Here is a 19,080-nt window from a genome sequence, read left to right as displayed (position 1 = left end):
ACATCAGTCCCCTCCGTGAACATGAAGGCTGCAAAGTCTTCGAAACGTCGGGAGAAAACTAAAACATGAAAACCGCGATAAAATCCGAAAAATAGTTTAATTTTAAAATCTTTTTTTTTATTTAGTTAGCAAGTGTAGGTTTCATTTCCCACTAAGGTATGAAGTCTCCTTTTAAGCAAAATAATTGCTTGTATTAGAAAAAAAATCATTATTGATCATCAGCTTACAGTAAAACTATTTCGTATACCATTAGCAACATTGTATCAACTGAAAACGTGAACAAGCCGTCGCATAATAAAAGTTACAAATGGCACTTAAACCAGGAACACTAGATTTATTCTCCCGTTTCCTAGTTTTACAATCACTGTAGCAGCTTGCCGACGCGTTCAGAAGATTGATTCACCAGACGGTCATAAAGCATTGCATGTTGTATCTGTGATACATAAATCATGAACAAGTTTATAACAAGATATATGACCTTTGTGAGTTGAATTTTAAAGTAATCAGAATAGTAAAAATATGATAATGAAGTATAGCGTCCATTAAGTCCATAACTACTGGACGTAATGAGACTTAACATGTCTTGGCTCAGGAAGGCGAGCGCAGTGAATATACCAAACAATATTTTGTATTTCAAGGTGTTGGATGGTGTTTCTATTGTTTACGGGCAGTCGTATCGCTTACCATCAGGCGAACGGCAATCTCGTCTCGTCATTCACAGCAATAAAAAAAATAAGTGTGGAACGGAATGCTCATACAAATGTCCATATCACATGTTCAAAACTCAAAAGCACGTACCTCTGACTTTTTAAGTTATGTGTGTAAGCTTTGTCAATTATCGCTTGCTTTAACGATAAAGTAAAACATCGTGTGGAATCCTGCATCTAGAAAAACTTTAAGGGTATGTGAAGTCTGCCAATCCACACTAGACCAGCGTGGTGGACTAAGACCTAATCTCTCTCAGTAATAGAGGCCCATACCCAGCAATGGAACAGTATATAATACAAGGCTCTTATTAATATATAAAAATATAAAATCTTAAGGGACGTCTTTAAAATTTCTTTTAGCAGACAAAATATGAGAATCGTCTTGAATTTTTATGACGTATTAGGGGTAGTTCGCGGCACGTGCGCGTGTATTGCCTATCTCAGGTAAAATTCCAGTCTATAGCATTTCGAGAAAAACGTAATCCAGTATATGAACTATGTGCTAAATATCATCCAAATTCGTTCAGCGTTAAAAAATATTCAATTTAATATTCAGAAAGATTTTTTACGGAATACGGCAATGTCACCGCACTGCACCTGATGGTAAGTGGAGTGGAGTTCTATAGAATGTTGACTGACGAGAGATAATTCTTCGACAGTCGACATAATTATGCCGGCGTATACACAGGCTGATCCCGGAACACGACACACTTAGGTGGGCACACTTTCGCCGGTTTTAACGCCTAGTGTACTACAGTGGTCGCTATATGGGCGGATATAAAATATATCCTACCACCAGCAAAAATAACCAAAAAAAAAACTGTAATGATCCTGAACGAATTAGTTAACATTCATTGACACTAGTTTAAAACAGAATTATTTATTTCACTAAATTTGACCGACTTAAGCAACCTTACCTTATTACACCGCCTTGCAGACAATCGACCCCAATTTTGCCCTCCAGCAATACATGAAAGAAACGTAACAATAAACTATGACATCGGTTCAAAGAAAACTAAGGATGAATGAACCGCAAAAATTGCTTGCGTCAAATCAATTTCTTTACCAAACCTCAATACAAGAGGCGATTGGCACAAAAATCAACAAAGCGTTACAGAAGTAATGAGGCCAGTGTTTTGTTAAAAAAAGACTTTTCAAAGCAGTTTTATGATGGTGCGCAAACCGATTTGAAACGCTCCGAACAAATTCTGTTTAAAATAAGGTATAATCTAATAATGAAAGAACGGTCATTTTTTTATACGATCATGGCAGTGTAACGCCACTTCACCTGATGGTACATGGAGTGAGTCCAATAGAATGTCAACTAGCGAGAGATAGTAAGGAGTTAACTTTCGTACGCGCTGGTCGGTGATATAACTATGTCTTTTTATTTTACACAAATCAGCATCTATTTCGAATATTTTTTTTTATTAAATTATCTTTAAAACTTCAAATCATTCCTAACAAAAGGAACCGCTAGCTATACCAGGAGTTCAGTGATATACGGAACCTTAAAGTAGACATGAAGCAAAGATATTTTAAAGAATGAGGTCGAACTAATGGATGGAATTGTTTATTTATTACCTAAAATTCGAAATTGGGCTTTAGTCAGATGATTAATATACAGGTAATGGACAGCGACGTAACACCTTTTATAGCGCTGTTACTGAACTTTGAATTAGAGCTACTATGGAGCCATATTATATAGGGATCAGCAAGCTAAAGTGGCAGTGGGCAGGGCACATAGTTCGCAGAACTGACGGTAGATGGGGCAATAAAGTTCCCAACTGGAGATCACGTACTGGCAAGCGCAGTGTTGGACGTTCACCTTCAAGGTGGATAGACCACTTGGATGCAGGTCGCAGGAACACACTGAATGCAGGCCGCTTTCGACAGGTCCGTCTGGATATCTTTGCGGAAAGCCTATGTTCAGCAGTGGACTTTATGTGGCTGATGATGATGATGATGATGAACAAATTAATCATAACTTTGAGTAGGATCTCAAGTAGGCATTGAATGTACTGAACTATTTAACACCCAATGCTTAAGGTGTTATTTAAAAGCTTGTTTTTAACTGAGTCGGCGTTGTTAATGAACAAAACCCAACTGTCAAAGCGTTACATGCAGTGATTAAGATGTCATTTGAGGTGATGTTAATATGGACTAAAAAATAGCGATTATCTTAAGTTGGTGACCTTGATTTAACAGTGACTAAGCTAATATCATACTTCAGAGTGAAGCTAATTTGAATCTATTAATTCGACCCATACAGTATCATACTGACATTAAGTTACATGAAACCACGTACTCATCTTTTTAAATTAACACTCAACTACAACTCTAACTGTAGATTTAAAATAAAAAAGAATAATTGTCGAAGAAAATAATTTACAAATAATATCACTATTACTTTGAGAGAATTCGTTGGAGCGGAAATGTCATTCATAAGTGACAACAAAAAAAGACATAAAAATTAATACTTGTATTTTTGGCGTAAATATTCATTATTCATGGATAATTTTTTTGCACGTTACCAGAGGAAAAGTCAAATATGTGCTTCCATTTAGTGTCATGACGTCGAAATGATACTTTAAACAGAAAAAAATAGAGTGAAGCCTGAACATTGACTTATATGAGAATGCGAGTATGGATGCGGGCTACTCCAGTGCCGGATATTTAGCACTCACTTGGGGACGCCTACATTCAGCAGTGGACAGCGACTGGCTGAGTGATTGATTGATTAAGAGTGCGAGTAAGTAAAATACGTCACGTGTTGGTACCAAGTTAACTACTGGTTCAAATTAATGCTTAACACGGACTCAGTTATGGTTTCAAAAATGAACAGTGAATACATGGATAAATAAAAAAATGGGTTTTGATGTAATTTGATAAGTAAGTGAACTGGCGAAGAACTGACAAGATATTGTGGATCTGATTTTTCTAAATTGCGTAGAAGAATGTCAGTTTTGGGTTCCAATTAGTACTGTCTACTACACTTTAAAATAATAAAAATATTTTATTTCATAGGAATAATCAAATTAGATTATTTAAAAATATGGAATCGAAAAATATGTCTATCGCTTTATTGAATATTTTTGATTAGAATTTAATTTTCAATCAGTCAAAAATCTTACTTTAGCCAAAGCTATCCAATTTTCAACTTCTAGAGACTAACAATTACCTATTTTCGAAAGCATAAAAAATCCAATTCATTTTATAATTGGAAATAGGATTCATATTACTTTTCTTTTGTTAGAGTATTAATTGAATGCCGAGTGCATTTTCAATTTACCCTTCCGCAATATGAAGTGAAACGAGTGTTTGAGATTTTTATTTTCAATTAAATTGTCGTTTATTTAAATTGGTAATACTTCGTGCGGATCTTTGTTTTGTCTTTGATGTTTTTGTGACTAAATTAATTTATTTAACTTTAATCACTCTACTTCAAATGTTTTTCACTTTTTAATTTGAATGTCGAGCAGTATTTTGATTTTATTTTCGTTTATCTTTGTCCTGTGCTTTTTTATAGGAGCACGACAAAATGACCTCTCTGCACCTGATGGTAAGTGGAGCGGGATCCAATAAAATGTCGACCGACGAGAGACGATTACCCCTCGGCGGTCGCAACAATTATGCTGGCCAAAACAACTTTCACACTATTATTCATAATAAAATAAGTAATACATATTTAAACAAATTTTTGCATCCTTGCTTGATATTATCACGTGATGTAAACTTAAGTAAAAACTAGATTAATAAGGATTAGACTAACCTTGTGATTCTAAAGGCCGCATTATTAGATATAACTCAGACTCGCTCTTAAGTGCAATATCAGCCTATGTCAAATCTTAAGATCGTCGTATTTAATAAACAGATATCAACATCTCAAATGTTATCTTAAGTTATAGTTTATGAAGAATTTTGACACTTTAGTTTTGTTTATTAAACAACGCTGTTTATTATTTAGATATCGTTGTGTAATGTGTATACCCTTAATAGGCATATATATCAGCCAGTAATGAGTACTATGTCTTTAGAAGTTTTATTTTGTTAATATATGATGTTTTTGTATCATAAAAATAAATAAAAACGCCGACTCAACTGACAATAAGCTCTTAAAGACAACTTAAGTTGTAAATATTAAATAGTTCAATACATAAAATGTCTACTTGAGATGCTACTCAAAGATGAGGTGAATTTATTAACACGACTCTAAGATTCTAAAAAGGTTTTAAGACTATAACTTATTTTATTACGTAATACCATTAAATATAAAATGTTCAGACGGAGCAATTATGAAATATTCGAAGGTAAGTTCAATTATGAAGCCTGATCAAATGTCTGAGACGGTGTCCATTAATCAATGCTCGAGATTCGATTTCCTAGCCAGGAAAATAAAAATAAAATATTCTTTCAAATTTATGAATTTATATTTACTTAAGACAACCAAGGTTAATAACCTTGAACAAAAAGAAAGATTTGCAAATGCCCGAAAAAGCTTTACAAATCTCATAAATTAAAAACACAAGTTTCATAATTTAACAAATTAGAGAATTCAAATTAATTAATTCCCTTTACAAAGTAATTACGGTAATAACGCATTAGTTACGAGTTTTAATAATTGAGTCGTTGTTTCTGTTCATTTTGCATCAAATAATTTTTCTTTTCATTAACAAACGTTTATTATTGTTTTATTGTATTTAATAACACTATTTAAATATTATTATAATATATTTAAATATTGATATCTATAAATATAAAAATGAATCCCTATTTCCCTTGGTCACACCATCACGCGTGAACGGCTGGACCGATTTCACTATTTTGTTTGTTGTTGTGTTTGTTATTGTTAGGGGAAGGTTCTTATGAAAGAAACAATTCAAAAAATTGCGCGGAAAATTAGAAAATTTAAGAAAACTTAACGAAAATATTAATTTTGTATAATTGTCAATTGTTTGAAATAACTGTCAGCGAATGACAGAATGCGCGCTGCAAATTCATAGTTAAAACGGGACAACGTCTGTCGAGTCAGCTAGTTAATAATATTTATAGATTAGCTGTACCCGCAACTTTGTACACATAAATAACATTTTTTTTGATATTCGACTTTAATGAAATAAAATATAATATATGCTGCTTACATTTAGATATATTCTGTTCATCTTTGAAAATTTTATGAAATTTTGTTCAGTAGTTTCGGAGATGTGCTCTCACAAATAGACAGACAGACGGACAGGCAGACAAAAAAAAATACAGACACTAGGGACTCATCTGTTTTTTTTTTTATTACGTAGAAATAAATTTAGTTCCTGTTTAATTATTTTTTGATTTAATATGCACCTTATTTCTAATTTATTTTTTTATCTATTTGTAGCGTCTGATGAGAACGTAACGTCTTTTAACATTATAGATTAAACTTATATTTAATAATAATAATAATAATATCAGCCCTGTATTATATACTTGCCCACTGCTGAGCACGGGCCTCCTCTACTACTGAGAGGGATTAGGCCTTAGTCCACCACGCTGGCCTAGTGCGGGTTGGTAGACTTCACACACCTTCGAAATTCCTATAGAGAACTTCTCGGATGTGCAGGTTTCCTCACGATGTTTTCCTTCACCGTTAAAGCGAACGATAAATTCACAAAGAATACACACATGATTTTTTAGAAAAGTCAGAGGTGTGTGCCCTTGGGATTTGCACCTGCGGACATTTGTCTCGGCAGTCCGTTCCACACCTAACTAAACTTATATTAAATAATTAAAGTGTAATAATAAATATTTATTACACTTTAATTATTTAATTTTTTACTACGTTTGACCGACTGAACGACACTACCGCTTGTCTGATGGTAAGCGGTATGACCGCCCATAAACAGTAACAATCATATAGAACTTTGAATTATCAAGTACTGTGCACTCTACTGCGCTCGTCACCCTAAGACATAATATATTAAGTTTCATAATATTTTCTATGGTCAATTCATAACGTTCTAAATTAATATGTCGCATGACCCTCTAGTTTTTAATTATAATCTTCTTTCAAATTCCTTATTTCTTGTGTTCCAAATCTTTAAAATTTGAATATGTGAAATGGATTCTAAGAATTCGTACCTTTTTCATGTAGAATCGCAAAATGATTTAAATAAGCACTTAAAATATCTGTAAAATAAATGGATGAATTTGGTATTTAAGCCAAATTCCTTGTCCTAATTCATAAAGGAAGTCTTGTTTAAAGTGCTGACTCACATGAACTAAATATTTTATTTATGATAAGATATAAAATATAGACTGCCATGGTCGCGAAGGTGTATTGCGGTACGACTGCAGACCTAATTATAGTTTGTGTAAACTAAAAACAAAAAAGTACACACTAGGTCTGAAGTAGAACAAAAGTACAGACTTTTGTTCTACTTCAGACCTAGTGTGTACTTTTTTGTAAGATTAAAGAAATATCTAGCGTTATTTAAGATGGCAAGATATTAAACATTACTACACAAACTATTAAACATTACTACACAAACTATAAACTGATATCTTCCAAGTCACTCAAACCCATTACGACAAAGGAAACATACTTAACATAATAGAAGATCTGAAATCAAAACATAACGGAAGTGACGTGAAAATGAAAATGTAAATAATATAAACGATGCCGAAACAGTTCAGATTATTAAAGATTTAAAAGACAGGATTTACGAATAATTGATTCATGGAATAACAAAATTTCTGATGATGTGAATATACCAAAAACATAAATTTATAAGTGGATTTTTCTGTATGAAACTGATATCCTTCAACACTTACTGCAACAATGTGTGTATGTAATATAACAGTAAATTATGTTAGTATTTAATTATATTTTTTATATGTGTAAATAAAGAAATTGTTAATATTATAGGTACCGACTGAAAGCGTTATAATAATAAAATAATATCAGCCCTGTATATACTGTCTCACTGCTGGGCACGGTCCTCCTCTGCTACTGAGAAAACATAAAGAATACCCACATCATTTTAGAAAAGTCAGAGATGTGTGCTCTTAGAATTTGAACCTACGGACATTCGTCCCGGCAGTCCGGTCTAGACCCAACTAGGCTATCGTAGCACCAAACAACGTTATGTTAATATAATTACTTGAGCAGACGAAATTCAAAGAAAAATCAAATCATCAAAACAAATTAAAGACAAACGGCTACAAGCTGATCCCAGATGAGTTGCGGCCAGTTACTCATGCGCTGTCATTCGGGCCATTACACAAAGCATTCTGGGATCACGCACAGTGGACCAATATGTACCATGCATCTAATGGCTTGGAACATGTTGCTGATATAAATCACATCATAGGTACACAATATAGTTAAGTTGGGGTCTAAAATATAGTCTATTAAGTTTTGCCCGCAGTTTCGCCCGCGTGAAGTCTTCTCCCTACAATATCCAATTTTGCTGGTGGTAAGATATATTTTATATCCGCCAGGAACGCGACCACCGTACAAAAGATGTTAAAATCCGCCATAGTAGCCCACGTAAGTGTGTCGCGTTCCGGGATCACCCTTTGTATATCTGGTTTCATCAGGCCGGCACAATTATGTCGATTGGCGAGGGCTAATCATTTCCCCTAAGTCGATGCTGTATCAAGGGCCGCAGCCAACGATGCCTTGCTACAATCGTTAACATTAACATTATGTATGAGAATGAGTTATCGTAAAGATAGACTTATTGGTGGCATTATTTCCACACATTTTTTTTTATATTAGCATGAATGATTTTAAAAGAGTATCTTGGCCTCTCCACACTCTTCGATTTACCATCAGATTCCATTGAGACCCTTTACCGCACCCGCATTAAATGTAATAAAAATTTTAAAACTTTGATAATACGTTTACTAAAGTATATTTCCGAAAGCATCTCTCCTAGACAAGGGCCTTGAGGGCCAACAACGCTCAAACCATATGCTGATTTAACGCCCCTTAGTGTACCCCTATCCATTAAATCCCAATAAATTTTAACTGAATATTGTCAGTAAGTAAATTGCCACTAAGTTATTATCGGCGTGGACCAGCACTTTGTGGGCGTTCATTCAAGTGACTGAGCAAGCTTTTGGAATAATGATGAAGGTGCCTATTAACATAAGGCATTCAGACTTGGTCTGTGTTCCTTAGCTGTGCAAACTGAATGTACAACTATTTTCATACATGCGAATATACTTTAATGTATGGAGATTTATTCGTAGGTTTGCCTGAGGAAATTTGAAATTGTGTTGTGGTTTTTGCTACGGTAAATATTATTATTTTTAGTAAATTGGAAAAGTGTTTTGTTTATAAAGTACATCCCTAGCGCTTTAGCTAAACCCTACTAAAAAGAAAAGCAGACAAAGTCGTCATAAAATTAAAAATTTTTGGTCATTGCTTGATATCACTTACGGTCCTTTACAGTTTTTAGAAATTGAGGGTCGACCTTGATAGAGGTACTTAATTTACCTTACAATAGCGAATAAAATGAACGATACGATAGAAAAAATAACCGCCTTTATCCTCGAAGGATTAGGCAGGTGCATCCAGGATATTCATTTTTGCCATATATGTTCAGTCCCATGATGTAATACGGAGTGCTCCAATCGCCATATCGGACACAAATTCCAAACTTCAAGCTGATACTGGGAAGAAATACTCAATATCACTGCCTATCCCGGAGATCGAACCCAAGATCTCACCATTGCAATCGTACTGTAATACAACCTCGTCACCCTAGTAGTCTATATCTTTAAATCTTTTAGTAAATAAAATATTTAGTTCACGTGAGTCAGCACTTAAAACAAGACCGACTCGTGAATTTAGAAAAGGAATATCGCCTAAAAACAAAATTCGTCCATTTATTTTCCAAATTTAAAGTGCTAATTTAATTTATTTTGTGATTCTACATCAGGTACTATTTATTAGAATCCTTTTCATATATAAAAATTTACCCGTAATACAACTACACCGAAGCAAGACCGTACAACACTCGTACAATAAACATCACACAGACGTTATCAACTCTTACTTAAACTTTACAACGAAACTGAGAGCTGCTTTAGCAAATACTACAAAACACCAGGGCCGTAGGTACCAGTACCAGCAATATGAGGCCCCCAGCTTTATGGGCCCCTTGGTCCATACCTACATTGGACTAAGCGGGCGCCCAAAACTTCGCACTTTTTTTTATACGTGTCCGGCGAAGTTACCCCACTACACCTGATGGTAGTGGAGGGGGTCCAATAGAGTGTCGACTAATGAGAGATCATCACCTCTCGGCAGTCGACACAATTATGCTGACCGTTTGGAATCGGATATACACAGGCTGATCCTGGAACGCGATACACGTGTGGCACTATAGCAGGATTGAACACAGTGGTCGCTATCCGAGCGGTTATAGGACATATCCTACCACCAACACAGTCCTATAGGGCCCCAACAAATGTTGATAAAGGGCCCTTCTTTGACAATCTACGTCACTATAAAACACCACAATGTACTAGATATAGGTTAGTATGTTAAGTATTATTGTACACTACGTTAGTAACATCAATTTGTTCCAACTTCACCTGCAAAATCCTCTGAAATAGAACCAAAAGCCACCAATTTGTTAGGAGCATCGTAACAACTGTGACAATATCTCATAGTCGCATATTCTTGTTGCACTGTATCAAGTCGTGCTGTTGATAAATGGTGCAATTTATCAAACTTGTCGTTTTAGAGGTGCACTTACAATGTTAAATATGATTTAGACGTACAAACGGCGCTGGGATGCCAAGAATTGGGATTTAGTGGGTTTGGAGAAAACTGGTAAAACGTTTGTTTCAAAAGTTGGGTAATTGCAATATTATTTTTGATTTTTTTGTTCGTGAATTATGTTTGTGAACAAAAATATTTGCTAATCATGCACAGCTTGAATTAGGACGTTTGAGACGTAGACAGATTTTTTGGTTAAAACGTGCGCCAATTCTATCCCAGACTAGGAATTTAACGTTAGTAGATCTTTTCGACAAATCGTCAGACTTAGGTAGCGTATGTCCAGCAATAATGTCTAATATTATTCAGCAACAATTGAGGCTCGTTAAATATGTTGGTTAAAAATATTGCACGCGCGAGTTCCGTGGAAACGCGATTTGAGATGAAACGAGCTTGGTATTTTGACGGTCACAGCTCATATTACGTCATACATAGTTTGCAGGGCACTGGGTACTGGTCCGAGGTCGAATCTTGGATATTCAATTTTATATAATAAGTGTATACTGTGAAACATAATGTGTTGTATTCCGAATATCAGAATTGACTAGTTTGGAGTTTTGATGGATCATACTACGTTATAGTTAGTACGTAGCTCATTGGGTTCGAGTCAAAGGTCAAAACTTGGATATTAGAAATCATAGCGAGGTTTTAACATATACTATTACAGAAAGCTGAAGAGTCTTTTTGGACGTGCTAATCTCAGGAACTACTGGCATGAATAAAAAAAAATGCGTTCTATAGACCTTTTATCAAGGAAGGCCAGAGGCTATATAACATCACGGTGTGACCAAAAGGAACAGAGCATCAATGAAAAATGTAGCAAAAACTGCAAAAAATTATTGTGATGTCAAATCAAAAAATATCATTTTAATATAAAAAGGACATTAAGTATCATTTCAGTGTTTATATTTTAATCACTACACGTTAGCTAAATTGCTGTCAGAAATACCACTCCCACCCATTAAAAACTTTGCCGTTTGCAATAAAACGTCTAATTTACATGAAAGTTTCGCAGCGACGAGTCCTGAATGCGAAAGCATTTCATCAAAAACTAACCATTACGTTTAATACCGAGTTTTTTCATAAACGCCAAGTGATAGTAATAAGTTTTTATATAAATTTTCTTCTATAGCTCCAAGGAGTCGTTAACATTTCGATATTTGTCTTGTAAAATTTTATATCATTTGTAGCTACGTGATAACGCCGCGCTTGCCAATACGTAGTCTCCACTCGAGAATTCTACCCCATCTATTGTCAGTTCTTCGAGCTATTCTGCTCACTGTCACTTTAGCTTGGTAACGGGGCTATAGCGATAACTTTCGAAATTGCTTATATTATATGTATATAACAGTGGCGAAGGGTGAAGTTATTCAAACGGTTTTCAAAAGCCGAGACAAAAAAATGCCTTAGTTAATATATCGTGGCCAATTTAACTAAAAACAAAAACTAAGACAAACGCTAATAAATCTAAAAGGGAAGCACGTAGGAATTGAAATAATGGACGTTTCGCTACTGTTTCAAACGACTAATGTTTGCAACATGAAAATCCATACAGGATTATAGTATACAATTTCAAGGCACGTTCTAACATAGTCAATCTGAAACTTATTAATTGCATCAGATACACAATATACGGTTAGTAGTAAATTGGTGCCACCGTCCCTAAGTTTGATTATAGTGCGACTAGTTGGAATAAGTTATCCATTCCCGGGTTCCTATTAAGGATTTACCCCAAAAGACCAAATGTGTTTATTCGTTGCGGTCGGTTAAATAGTTTATTTATTAACTAATTTATTTTCATGTGGTTTTATTTTTGAAAATTAGAATACATAGTTAGGTTGTTTGTTAAGATAATTAAAATTTTCTGTAATGTTTATTTAAAAGTATGTATATTGTTTCATGATATTTATTTGTTTACATTTGCATATGTGAATTTAATTAAATTAATATTTTAAGTTTCTGTTTAAAATATTTTTATTTAATTCAATTACATATTGGGGTAATAAAGTCATTAAGTAACAACAAAATTGTATTTTTATTTGGAAATTTTCTAAAGGTATAAGGTATAATTATTTTTACTCTACTTATAAAAAAGTACTAAAAGTACATTTGCTAGTCATTTCAGCAGATAGCAGTATGTATGCAAGTAACAGGCTACTTTCCATCATGGAGAAATACGTTTAAAAGGGACTTTTACTCTGGGAAAACTTACCCGAGCAAAACCGCACACAATACCTTGTTATACTCACTAAATACTTAGTCCATTGAAATGTTACATTTTTTAGGCCTTACCTTGCGTTTTTTAGAGGACGCAATTTTATTTTTTAGAAGTGTAGGGGGGGTCAGTGTTAAGCTAAAACCAAGTTTGTGGGGTCGCCACCCTTGTCCCACGGCCGCCATCTTGGTTTGAAATGGTTTTACGATGTATCTCTTAAACTATTTATCTGACAAAAAATTATAAACATTTTTGTTGCAAATTAAATTCTCTACAACTTTGGTCTAGTAACTTTTGTCGTAGAACTATAAATAAAAAAAGTTATAAGCGAAAATGTTAAGAAATTCAATGTTAAGCAATGTCCATTGCAACGTCATCAGAACGTGTGTTTATAAGGTTCATAATACGTACAACACAAACCCGCGGTTGTCGGCTTGTACGCGAATTACTGGATCCTGAATCGCTTTGGGACAGATGAAGCAATTGCTTAACATTTTTGCTTATAACTTTTTATTTATAGTTCTACGACAAAAGTTACTGGAACAAAGTTGTAGAGAATTTAATTTGCAACAAAAATGTTTATAATTTTTTGTTAGATAAATAGTTTAAGAGATACATCGTAAAACCATTTCAACCCAAGATGGCGGCCGTGGGACAAGGGTGGCGACCCCACAAACTTGGCTGTAGCTTTACACTGACCCCCCCTACACTTCTAAAAAATAAAATTGCGTCCTCTAAAAAACGCAACCCCAAATGTAACTTTTCAATGGACTAACTATAGATGCAAAAGTTCGTGAAAATGTTTGAATGTTTATTTGAATTAAAGGCAGAAACAACTAAACGGATTTGAATAAAATTTAGCGCATGTACAGACCATGTGCTAGATTAACGCATGCTACTTTTATCCTGGTAATTTGTTCGCATGAATAATAATTGAATATTTTAATCTGATTTCATTTAATAATATATGAGTTTATCGTATAAATTATGGATTGATATCGTAATATTGGGTATTTTCTGCGCATAAGGCTTTTCTTACGGATAAAGATGCGATAAAAATATTGAATTATCATTTCGTAGAAAGTGCGTACTTTATAATAATATGAATATAACTTTTAAATAAATAAAACACTGCATTTACATTTGTGAAGGCCCATTTTCGTAAGCTCTAGGATAATTTAATAAAAACATAAAACATGTATTATTTCTTAAATAATTCTTTGAACTGATGTGAGAAAATATACAACACATTTTTATATAAGTTGTATTTTTTACTATTTCGACCTCGTTTCATCTTTACAAGCAAAGCTAAAATGACGTCATAAAGAAAACCCAGCGACCAAAGTAATTTTTACGACTTTGCGTAACAGTAATCCTTTTTTAATTAGCCTATATTACACTGTCAGTATTTCTTTTTCTAGTTTCATATAACGATACGAGCACCCGACTTGCTACGTACTTAGTGCAGAAAAAGAAACCCCTCAACATGACGAGACGAGCCTGTCACATAGCTGATAGTATCTAATACCTCTGATGGTTGTGATGCATCATGAAGGCCGTCCTTTAAATAGGTCCTTTAAATAGCAGCACCAAAAAACTTGAATAGCTATGCTCACTATGAGATATTAGATGTCAAGTAATCATTTTAATAACACTAGCTACAAGGTAATTGAGGCCGAAATACAACAAAGCTTGCACAATGTTGCTTGCCGGCAGAAATAAACATTGCAATAGTATATATCCAGATTGTCTCTGTGAGTCTAGAAGGTTTTTAACTACCTAGACTGTCTCTGTGAATATAGAACATTACTTATATTTCTGTATAGCATTGCTTTTCAAAGTAGGGGCTGTGCCATATTAAGGAGATATTACATGTAAAGGGAGGCACGAACTCGCAGGACAAGCGTGATTTTCATAATTTCTACACATCAAATCCAGTACCTATTTTTTTTCTGAATGAAATGTACTTTGTCGCTTCTTGTATCCTCGAAAATTAATATATATGGAAATTTTGTCATCATCTGTTGAATAATTAAGGAGTGAAAGTGTAACAAAGAAAACTATTTTTTATAATATTAGAATACTTGATGAATCACGTGATTCTCTCTTCCTTTCATCGAAGTGATGGGAGCGTGGGTATTTCTATTTTAGGCACTAAGGTGGCCAAAAATACTTTGAGAACCCTGTTCTATAGTATAGAGCACTCTGTGATATAAATCTAGAGTTACTGATAATATGATAGCTGCGATAGCCTAGTTGGTTGTGGAACGGACTGCCGAGACGAATGTTCGCAGATTGAAAACCCAAGGGCACACACCTCTGACGTTTTTAAAAAATTATACGTATATTCTTTGTGAATTATCGCTTGCTTTAACGGTTAAAGAAAACATCGCGAGGAAACCTGCACACCTAAGAAGTTCTCTATAGAAATTTCGAAGATGTGTGAAGTCTACCAATCCGCACTAGGGCAGCGTGGTGGACTAAGGCCTAATCCCTCTCAGTAGTAGAGGAGGCCCGTGCCCAACAATGGAACAGTATATAATACAGGGCTGATATTATATTATTATCACTGATAATAACCCAACAGCAATAATTTTCACGTATGACGTTTCAAAACCCTATGAAGACAAACGCTGCGGTTATGGTTTAATAAATGATTTTGATTAGGGTACTGAGGCTGTCGGCAGCGTCTTGTAAATAAATGACGATCGGGTTAAGGTTTAAATATGGGTTAGCAGTCCGTAGCAGATATTAGGGAAAAGTGAACATTCTAAATATATTGGGGTAAAATTGAACTCTTGATACATTTTATATTGTGTAGCTTCTATGTGACTGAATATGTAATGTTGAGTGAAATTGAGGCTAGAATTTATTGGGGTAAAATTCAATAAGTGTCACAAATTATTTTTATAACTAAAATAGCTATGACGAGCGCAATAATTCTTAATTAAAGATGTCATTGAAAAGATAATATTTAGAAGTGTTTGAAAATAATTAGGGGTACAATTGAACTATTGATAAGTTCTTTTTCATGGGATTTTAAAATAACGGTGTGACGAGCGCAATCATTTAATGATAAGATGTGATTAAAAGAAAATTTGCGTAAAATTGTAATACAATTATTGATGTATGTTTCAAAGTCTTTTACGAGACTTAATAGTAATATCAGTATTTTAGCATGACTTTGTTTAATGTTACTTGTTAGTAAATAAATACAGACAACATAGAAACTACAACCGTATTTTAACCAAAAATAAACAAAAAAAAATCTCAATGGAGGTGCTGGGACTTGAACCCAGGACTTTCAGCATGCGAAGCAGACACTCTACCACTGAGTTACACCCCCGGTGAGTTAAACGTCGAATTACGTGCTTCGTTTAGGTAAAATATCACAAAGTCACTTTAAAAAAATAATAATCGGTACAAGCTTTTAATTCTCGGTATTCTTGCTAATTAAAATCAGATCGAATGAAGTCAAAATTATATTTTTCTTTTACAAAAATGTTATTTTCAAAGCAATCTAAAATTACGTTTTCATCTAGTAGCTGTAACTTTTGTCCATTCATACGGCAAAAAACTCATCTTAGAGCATCCAATAGGATAATGTCTAGCGACAGTAAGTCAGAGAGATACGTCTGGGAAGATATTTGATTTACACAATACAGACCAGACTAAAAAATGAATAATCTAGGTCCAAAAATGTGGGCTGGCATTATTTCTCACATCGCATATATTATTGAAGATTTTTTGTCTAAAAGAGGGCTCAGCGGCGATTTTATCAACGTTTAAGTTCAGTTCTTACGATTTATAAGTTTGAGAGATATACTTTTTCTATTCTTTAATACGTGGCAGACTCTTAAATCATTTGAACTTGTAATATTTCAAATGTGATTTTGATGACCTTAAACGATGAATTTTGAATTTTGCTAAGCCTGAGTTATCTCGTCTTATTGGCAGTAGATTAGCTCTAAAACATTGAAAATTGAACGTATTTGTTTTAGAAGTTGAATTTCAGTCAGAAAATACTTTATTGATTTATTAGTTTTAGGTACAACATCTGTTTGGACTGCCTCGGTGGCGTAGTTGTACTGCATGCGCAGTATAGCAGCGCCCTGAGGTCATGGGTTCGAATCCTGGGTCGGGCACAGAGATATTTGGGTTTTTTTCTGCTCACTATCAGCCCAGAGTCTGGAATTTGTGCTCGATATGGTGATAGGCTCGCCCCCTATCACATCATGGGACGGAATACGCTTGACGAACAGTGGGTGCCCTGGTTGCGCCTCTGCATACCCCTTCGGGGATAAATGCGTGATGTTGTGTGTACAACATCTGTTGGTTTCATTTTAGTGTTAGATTACAAAATATATAGATTATTACCTACATATTAGTAGATAAAATAACAAGAATAGAATAACTAGCTTTGATGATACAAGTATACAAACATTATATCATGTTAATAAATTAGTTTATCTTTAGGCTTTCTTGATATAAATAAGCTGCTTAACAAACTTAATTTTAACAAATTCACTACCCCAATCTTCTAGATATACGAGGAAAACCTGAGAGACAAAACTCTCGCAGTTTATAGTTGTATATGACGTAAAGGCTATAACGAAGCCTGAAACAACTGGCCCCATCGTAAAAGGGGTAATTTGGGGCCTTAAAATATTCCGCTACGGAAACTAATACTGGAATACTAAAGTGGTTTGGGCACGTGAACTTCGTGACTTCTTGGAATCAAACGAAGGTTTTCGTAGGCACATGTGTTGTGGAAATATTGGGGTAAATAGGGTCTGTAGGGGTCAATGTCGGGGTGAATGGGTTCGATCGAGTCATGGCATGAAGTATTGATAAGTTCGTTGTATTACATTTTTTAGGTTAGGTTTTGGGTAAATAAGCTAGTCGTAGGTCTTTGCACCTTATTAAGTATGTATGCACAAAGGTCGGTACTAGATTCGAAATTCAGAGAAGGTAGAAATATTACATTTATTTGTTTAAAATGTTTTAGGCGATTAGTGAAAAGTGCTGACAAATGCTGTTTTAAATTCTGATCAGTAAACCTCGCAATTTGTTCAAATCAGTCAAATAATAGAATATTAACTGGAAATTCCTAATCACATCCAATAATTTATCCTCTTCCCATACTTCAGATACCCAAAACCCAGATCGCAAGGCAAGGGCGCATTCGCTCATAACATTTTAAGGTACCGGATAATCGGGTCGTTCTTTATTTACGAATAGTCCTGCGGGATGCGAAACTTCTTGAATCGGGTGGTAATCGGCGGGCTATCTAAAGTGATCCCTAACGAGCTTTAGTACGGGGCGGTCCAGAATGTTCGCAATATTATGTTCTCGGTTCATTTTTGCTGCGCGGTTCCTTGGGGGTTAGTTGAGTGTTTAAGTTGACCAGACAATGAGGTTTGAATGTAGTGTAAGCTGTTACTGACTTGAGTTGTTGATTTTTTTATCTGGATCAGAAAAGTGGTTCCACTGCACCTAATAGTAAGTGTAGTAGGGTCCAAATAGACTATCGACTGATGAGAGATGATTAGTTCTATATTTGTCACTTCTAGGGAAAACAAGGAGTAAATCAGTCTACATTAGTCTCATGGTAGCGTTATTAAAACGTGACTGCGATTTCTTGGATTTTAATCAAATTGGAATTAAGAAATATTATTGAAATAAATTCAAGACGCTGATATGCTTCGGCCGTGGGAACTTTAGCAATCTTATCTCTGCCTACCCCTTAAGAAATAAGTGTTGCTCATGTTGTGTAATAAAGTTTAGCAAATTTAAAACATCCAATGATATAAACACCACTCCACTGTAGAAACATCTTAACATAATGATTTCTTATGTTTACGCGAATGTTAGACATTGAAATAAAACTAAAAAACTATTTAACGGATTTTATTGCGGTTTTTTATATTATTATTTTCTCCCGACGTTTCGAAGACTTTGCAGCCTTCATGGTCACGAGGGGGCTGAGGTGTTGGTCATCCGCAAAGTCAGAGTTACAATATCTACCTACATTTTTCAAATATACAACTTTTTAAAATTTTTACTGTTGACCGGCTGCCAGACCTCAAGACACTGTGAGCTCATTCTGCGTAGATCGGACCGTCAACAGCTAAAATTTAAAAAAAGTTGTATATTTGAAAAATGTAGGTAGATATTGTAACTTTGACTTTACGGATGAACAACACCTCACTCCCCCCCGTGACCATGAAGGCTGCAAAGTCTTCGAAACTAATTTCGAAAAAATAATAATATAAAAAACCGCGATAAAATCCGTTAAATAGTTTTTAGTTTTATTTCAACATCTTAACAATTGTAAGTTTTTATAACAACGATAGCCTTTGCACCAAAAATCAACTTTTATTTGAGTT

General features: G+C 34.5%; 1 non-coding gene across 1 annotated transcript; it reads right to left on the bottom strand.

Moving 5' to 3' along the window:
* Window positions 1-15,965: 15,965 nt before the first annotated feature.
* Trnaa-cgc lies at window positions 15,966-16,037 on the bottom strand. Its single transcript has one exon. It is a non-coding gene; the product is annotated as a tRNA-Ala (tRNA).
* Between the last annotated feature and the right edge of the window lie 3,043 nt (window positions 16,038-19,080).

The sequence above is a fragment of the Manduca sexta genome, chromosome 6 (genome assembly GCF_014839805.1).
Source record: "Manduca sexta isolate Smith_Timp_Sample1 chromosome 6, JHU_Msex_v1.0, whole genome shotgun sequence".
Taxonomy (NCBI): domain Eukaryota; kingdom Metazoa; phylum Arthropoda; class Insecta; order Lepidoptera; family Sphingidae; genus Manduca; species Manduca sexta.
Note: the sequence above shows the minus strand (reverse complement) of the source record. Positions and strands in the feature narration are given on the sequence as shown.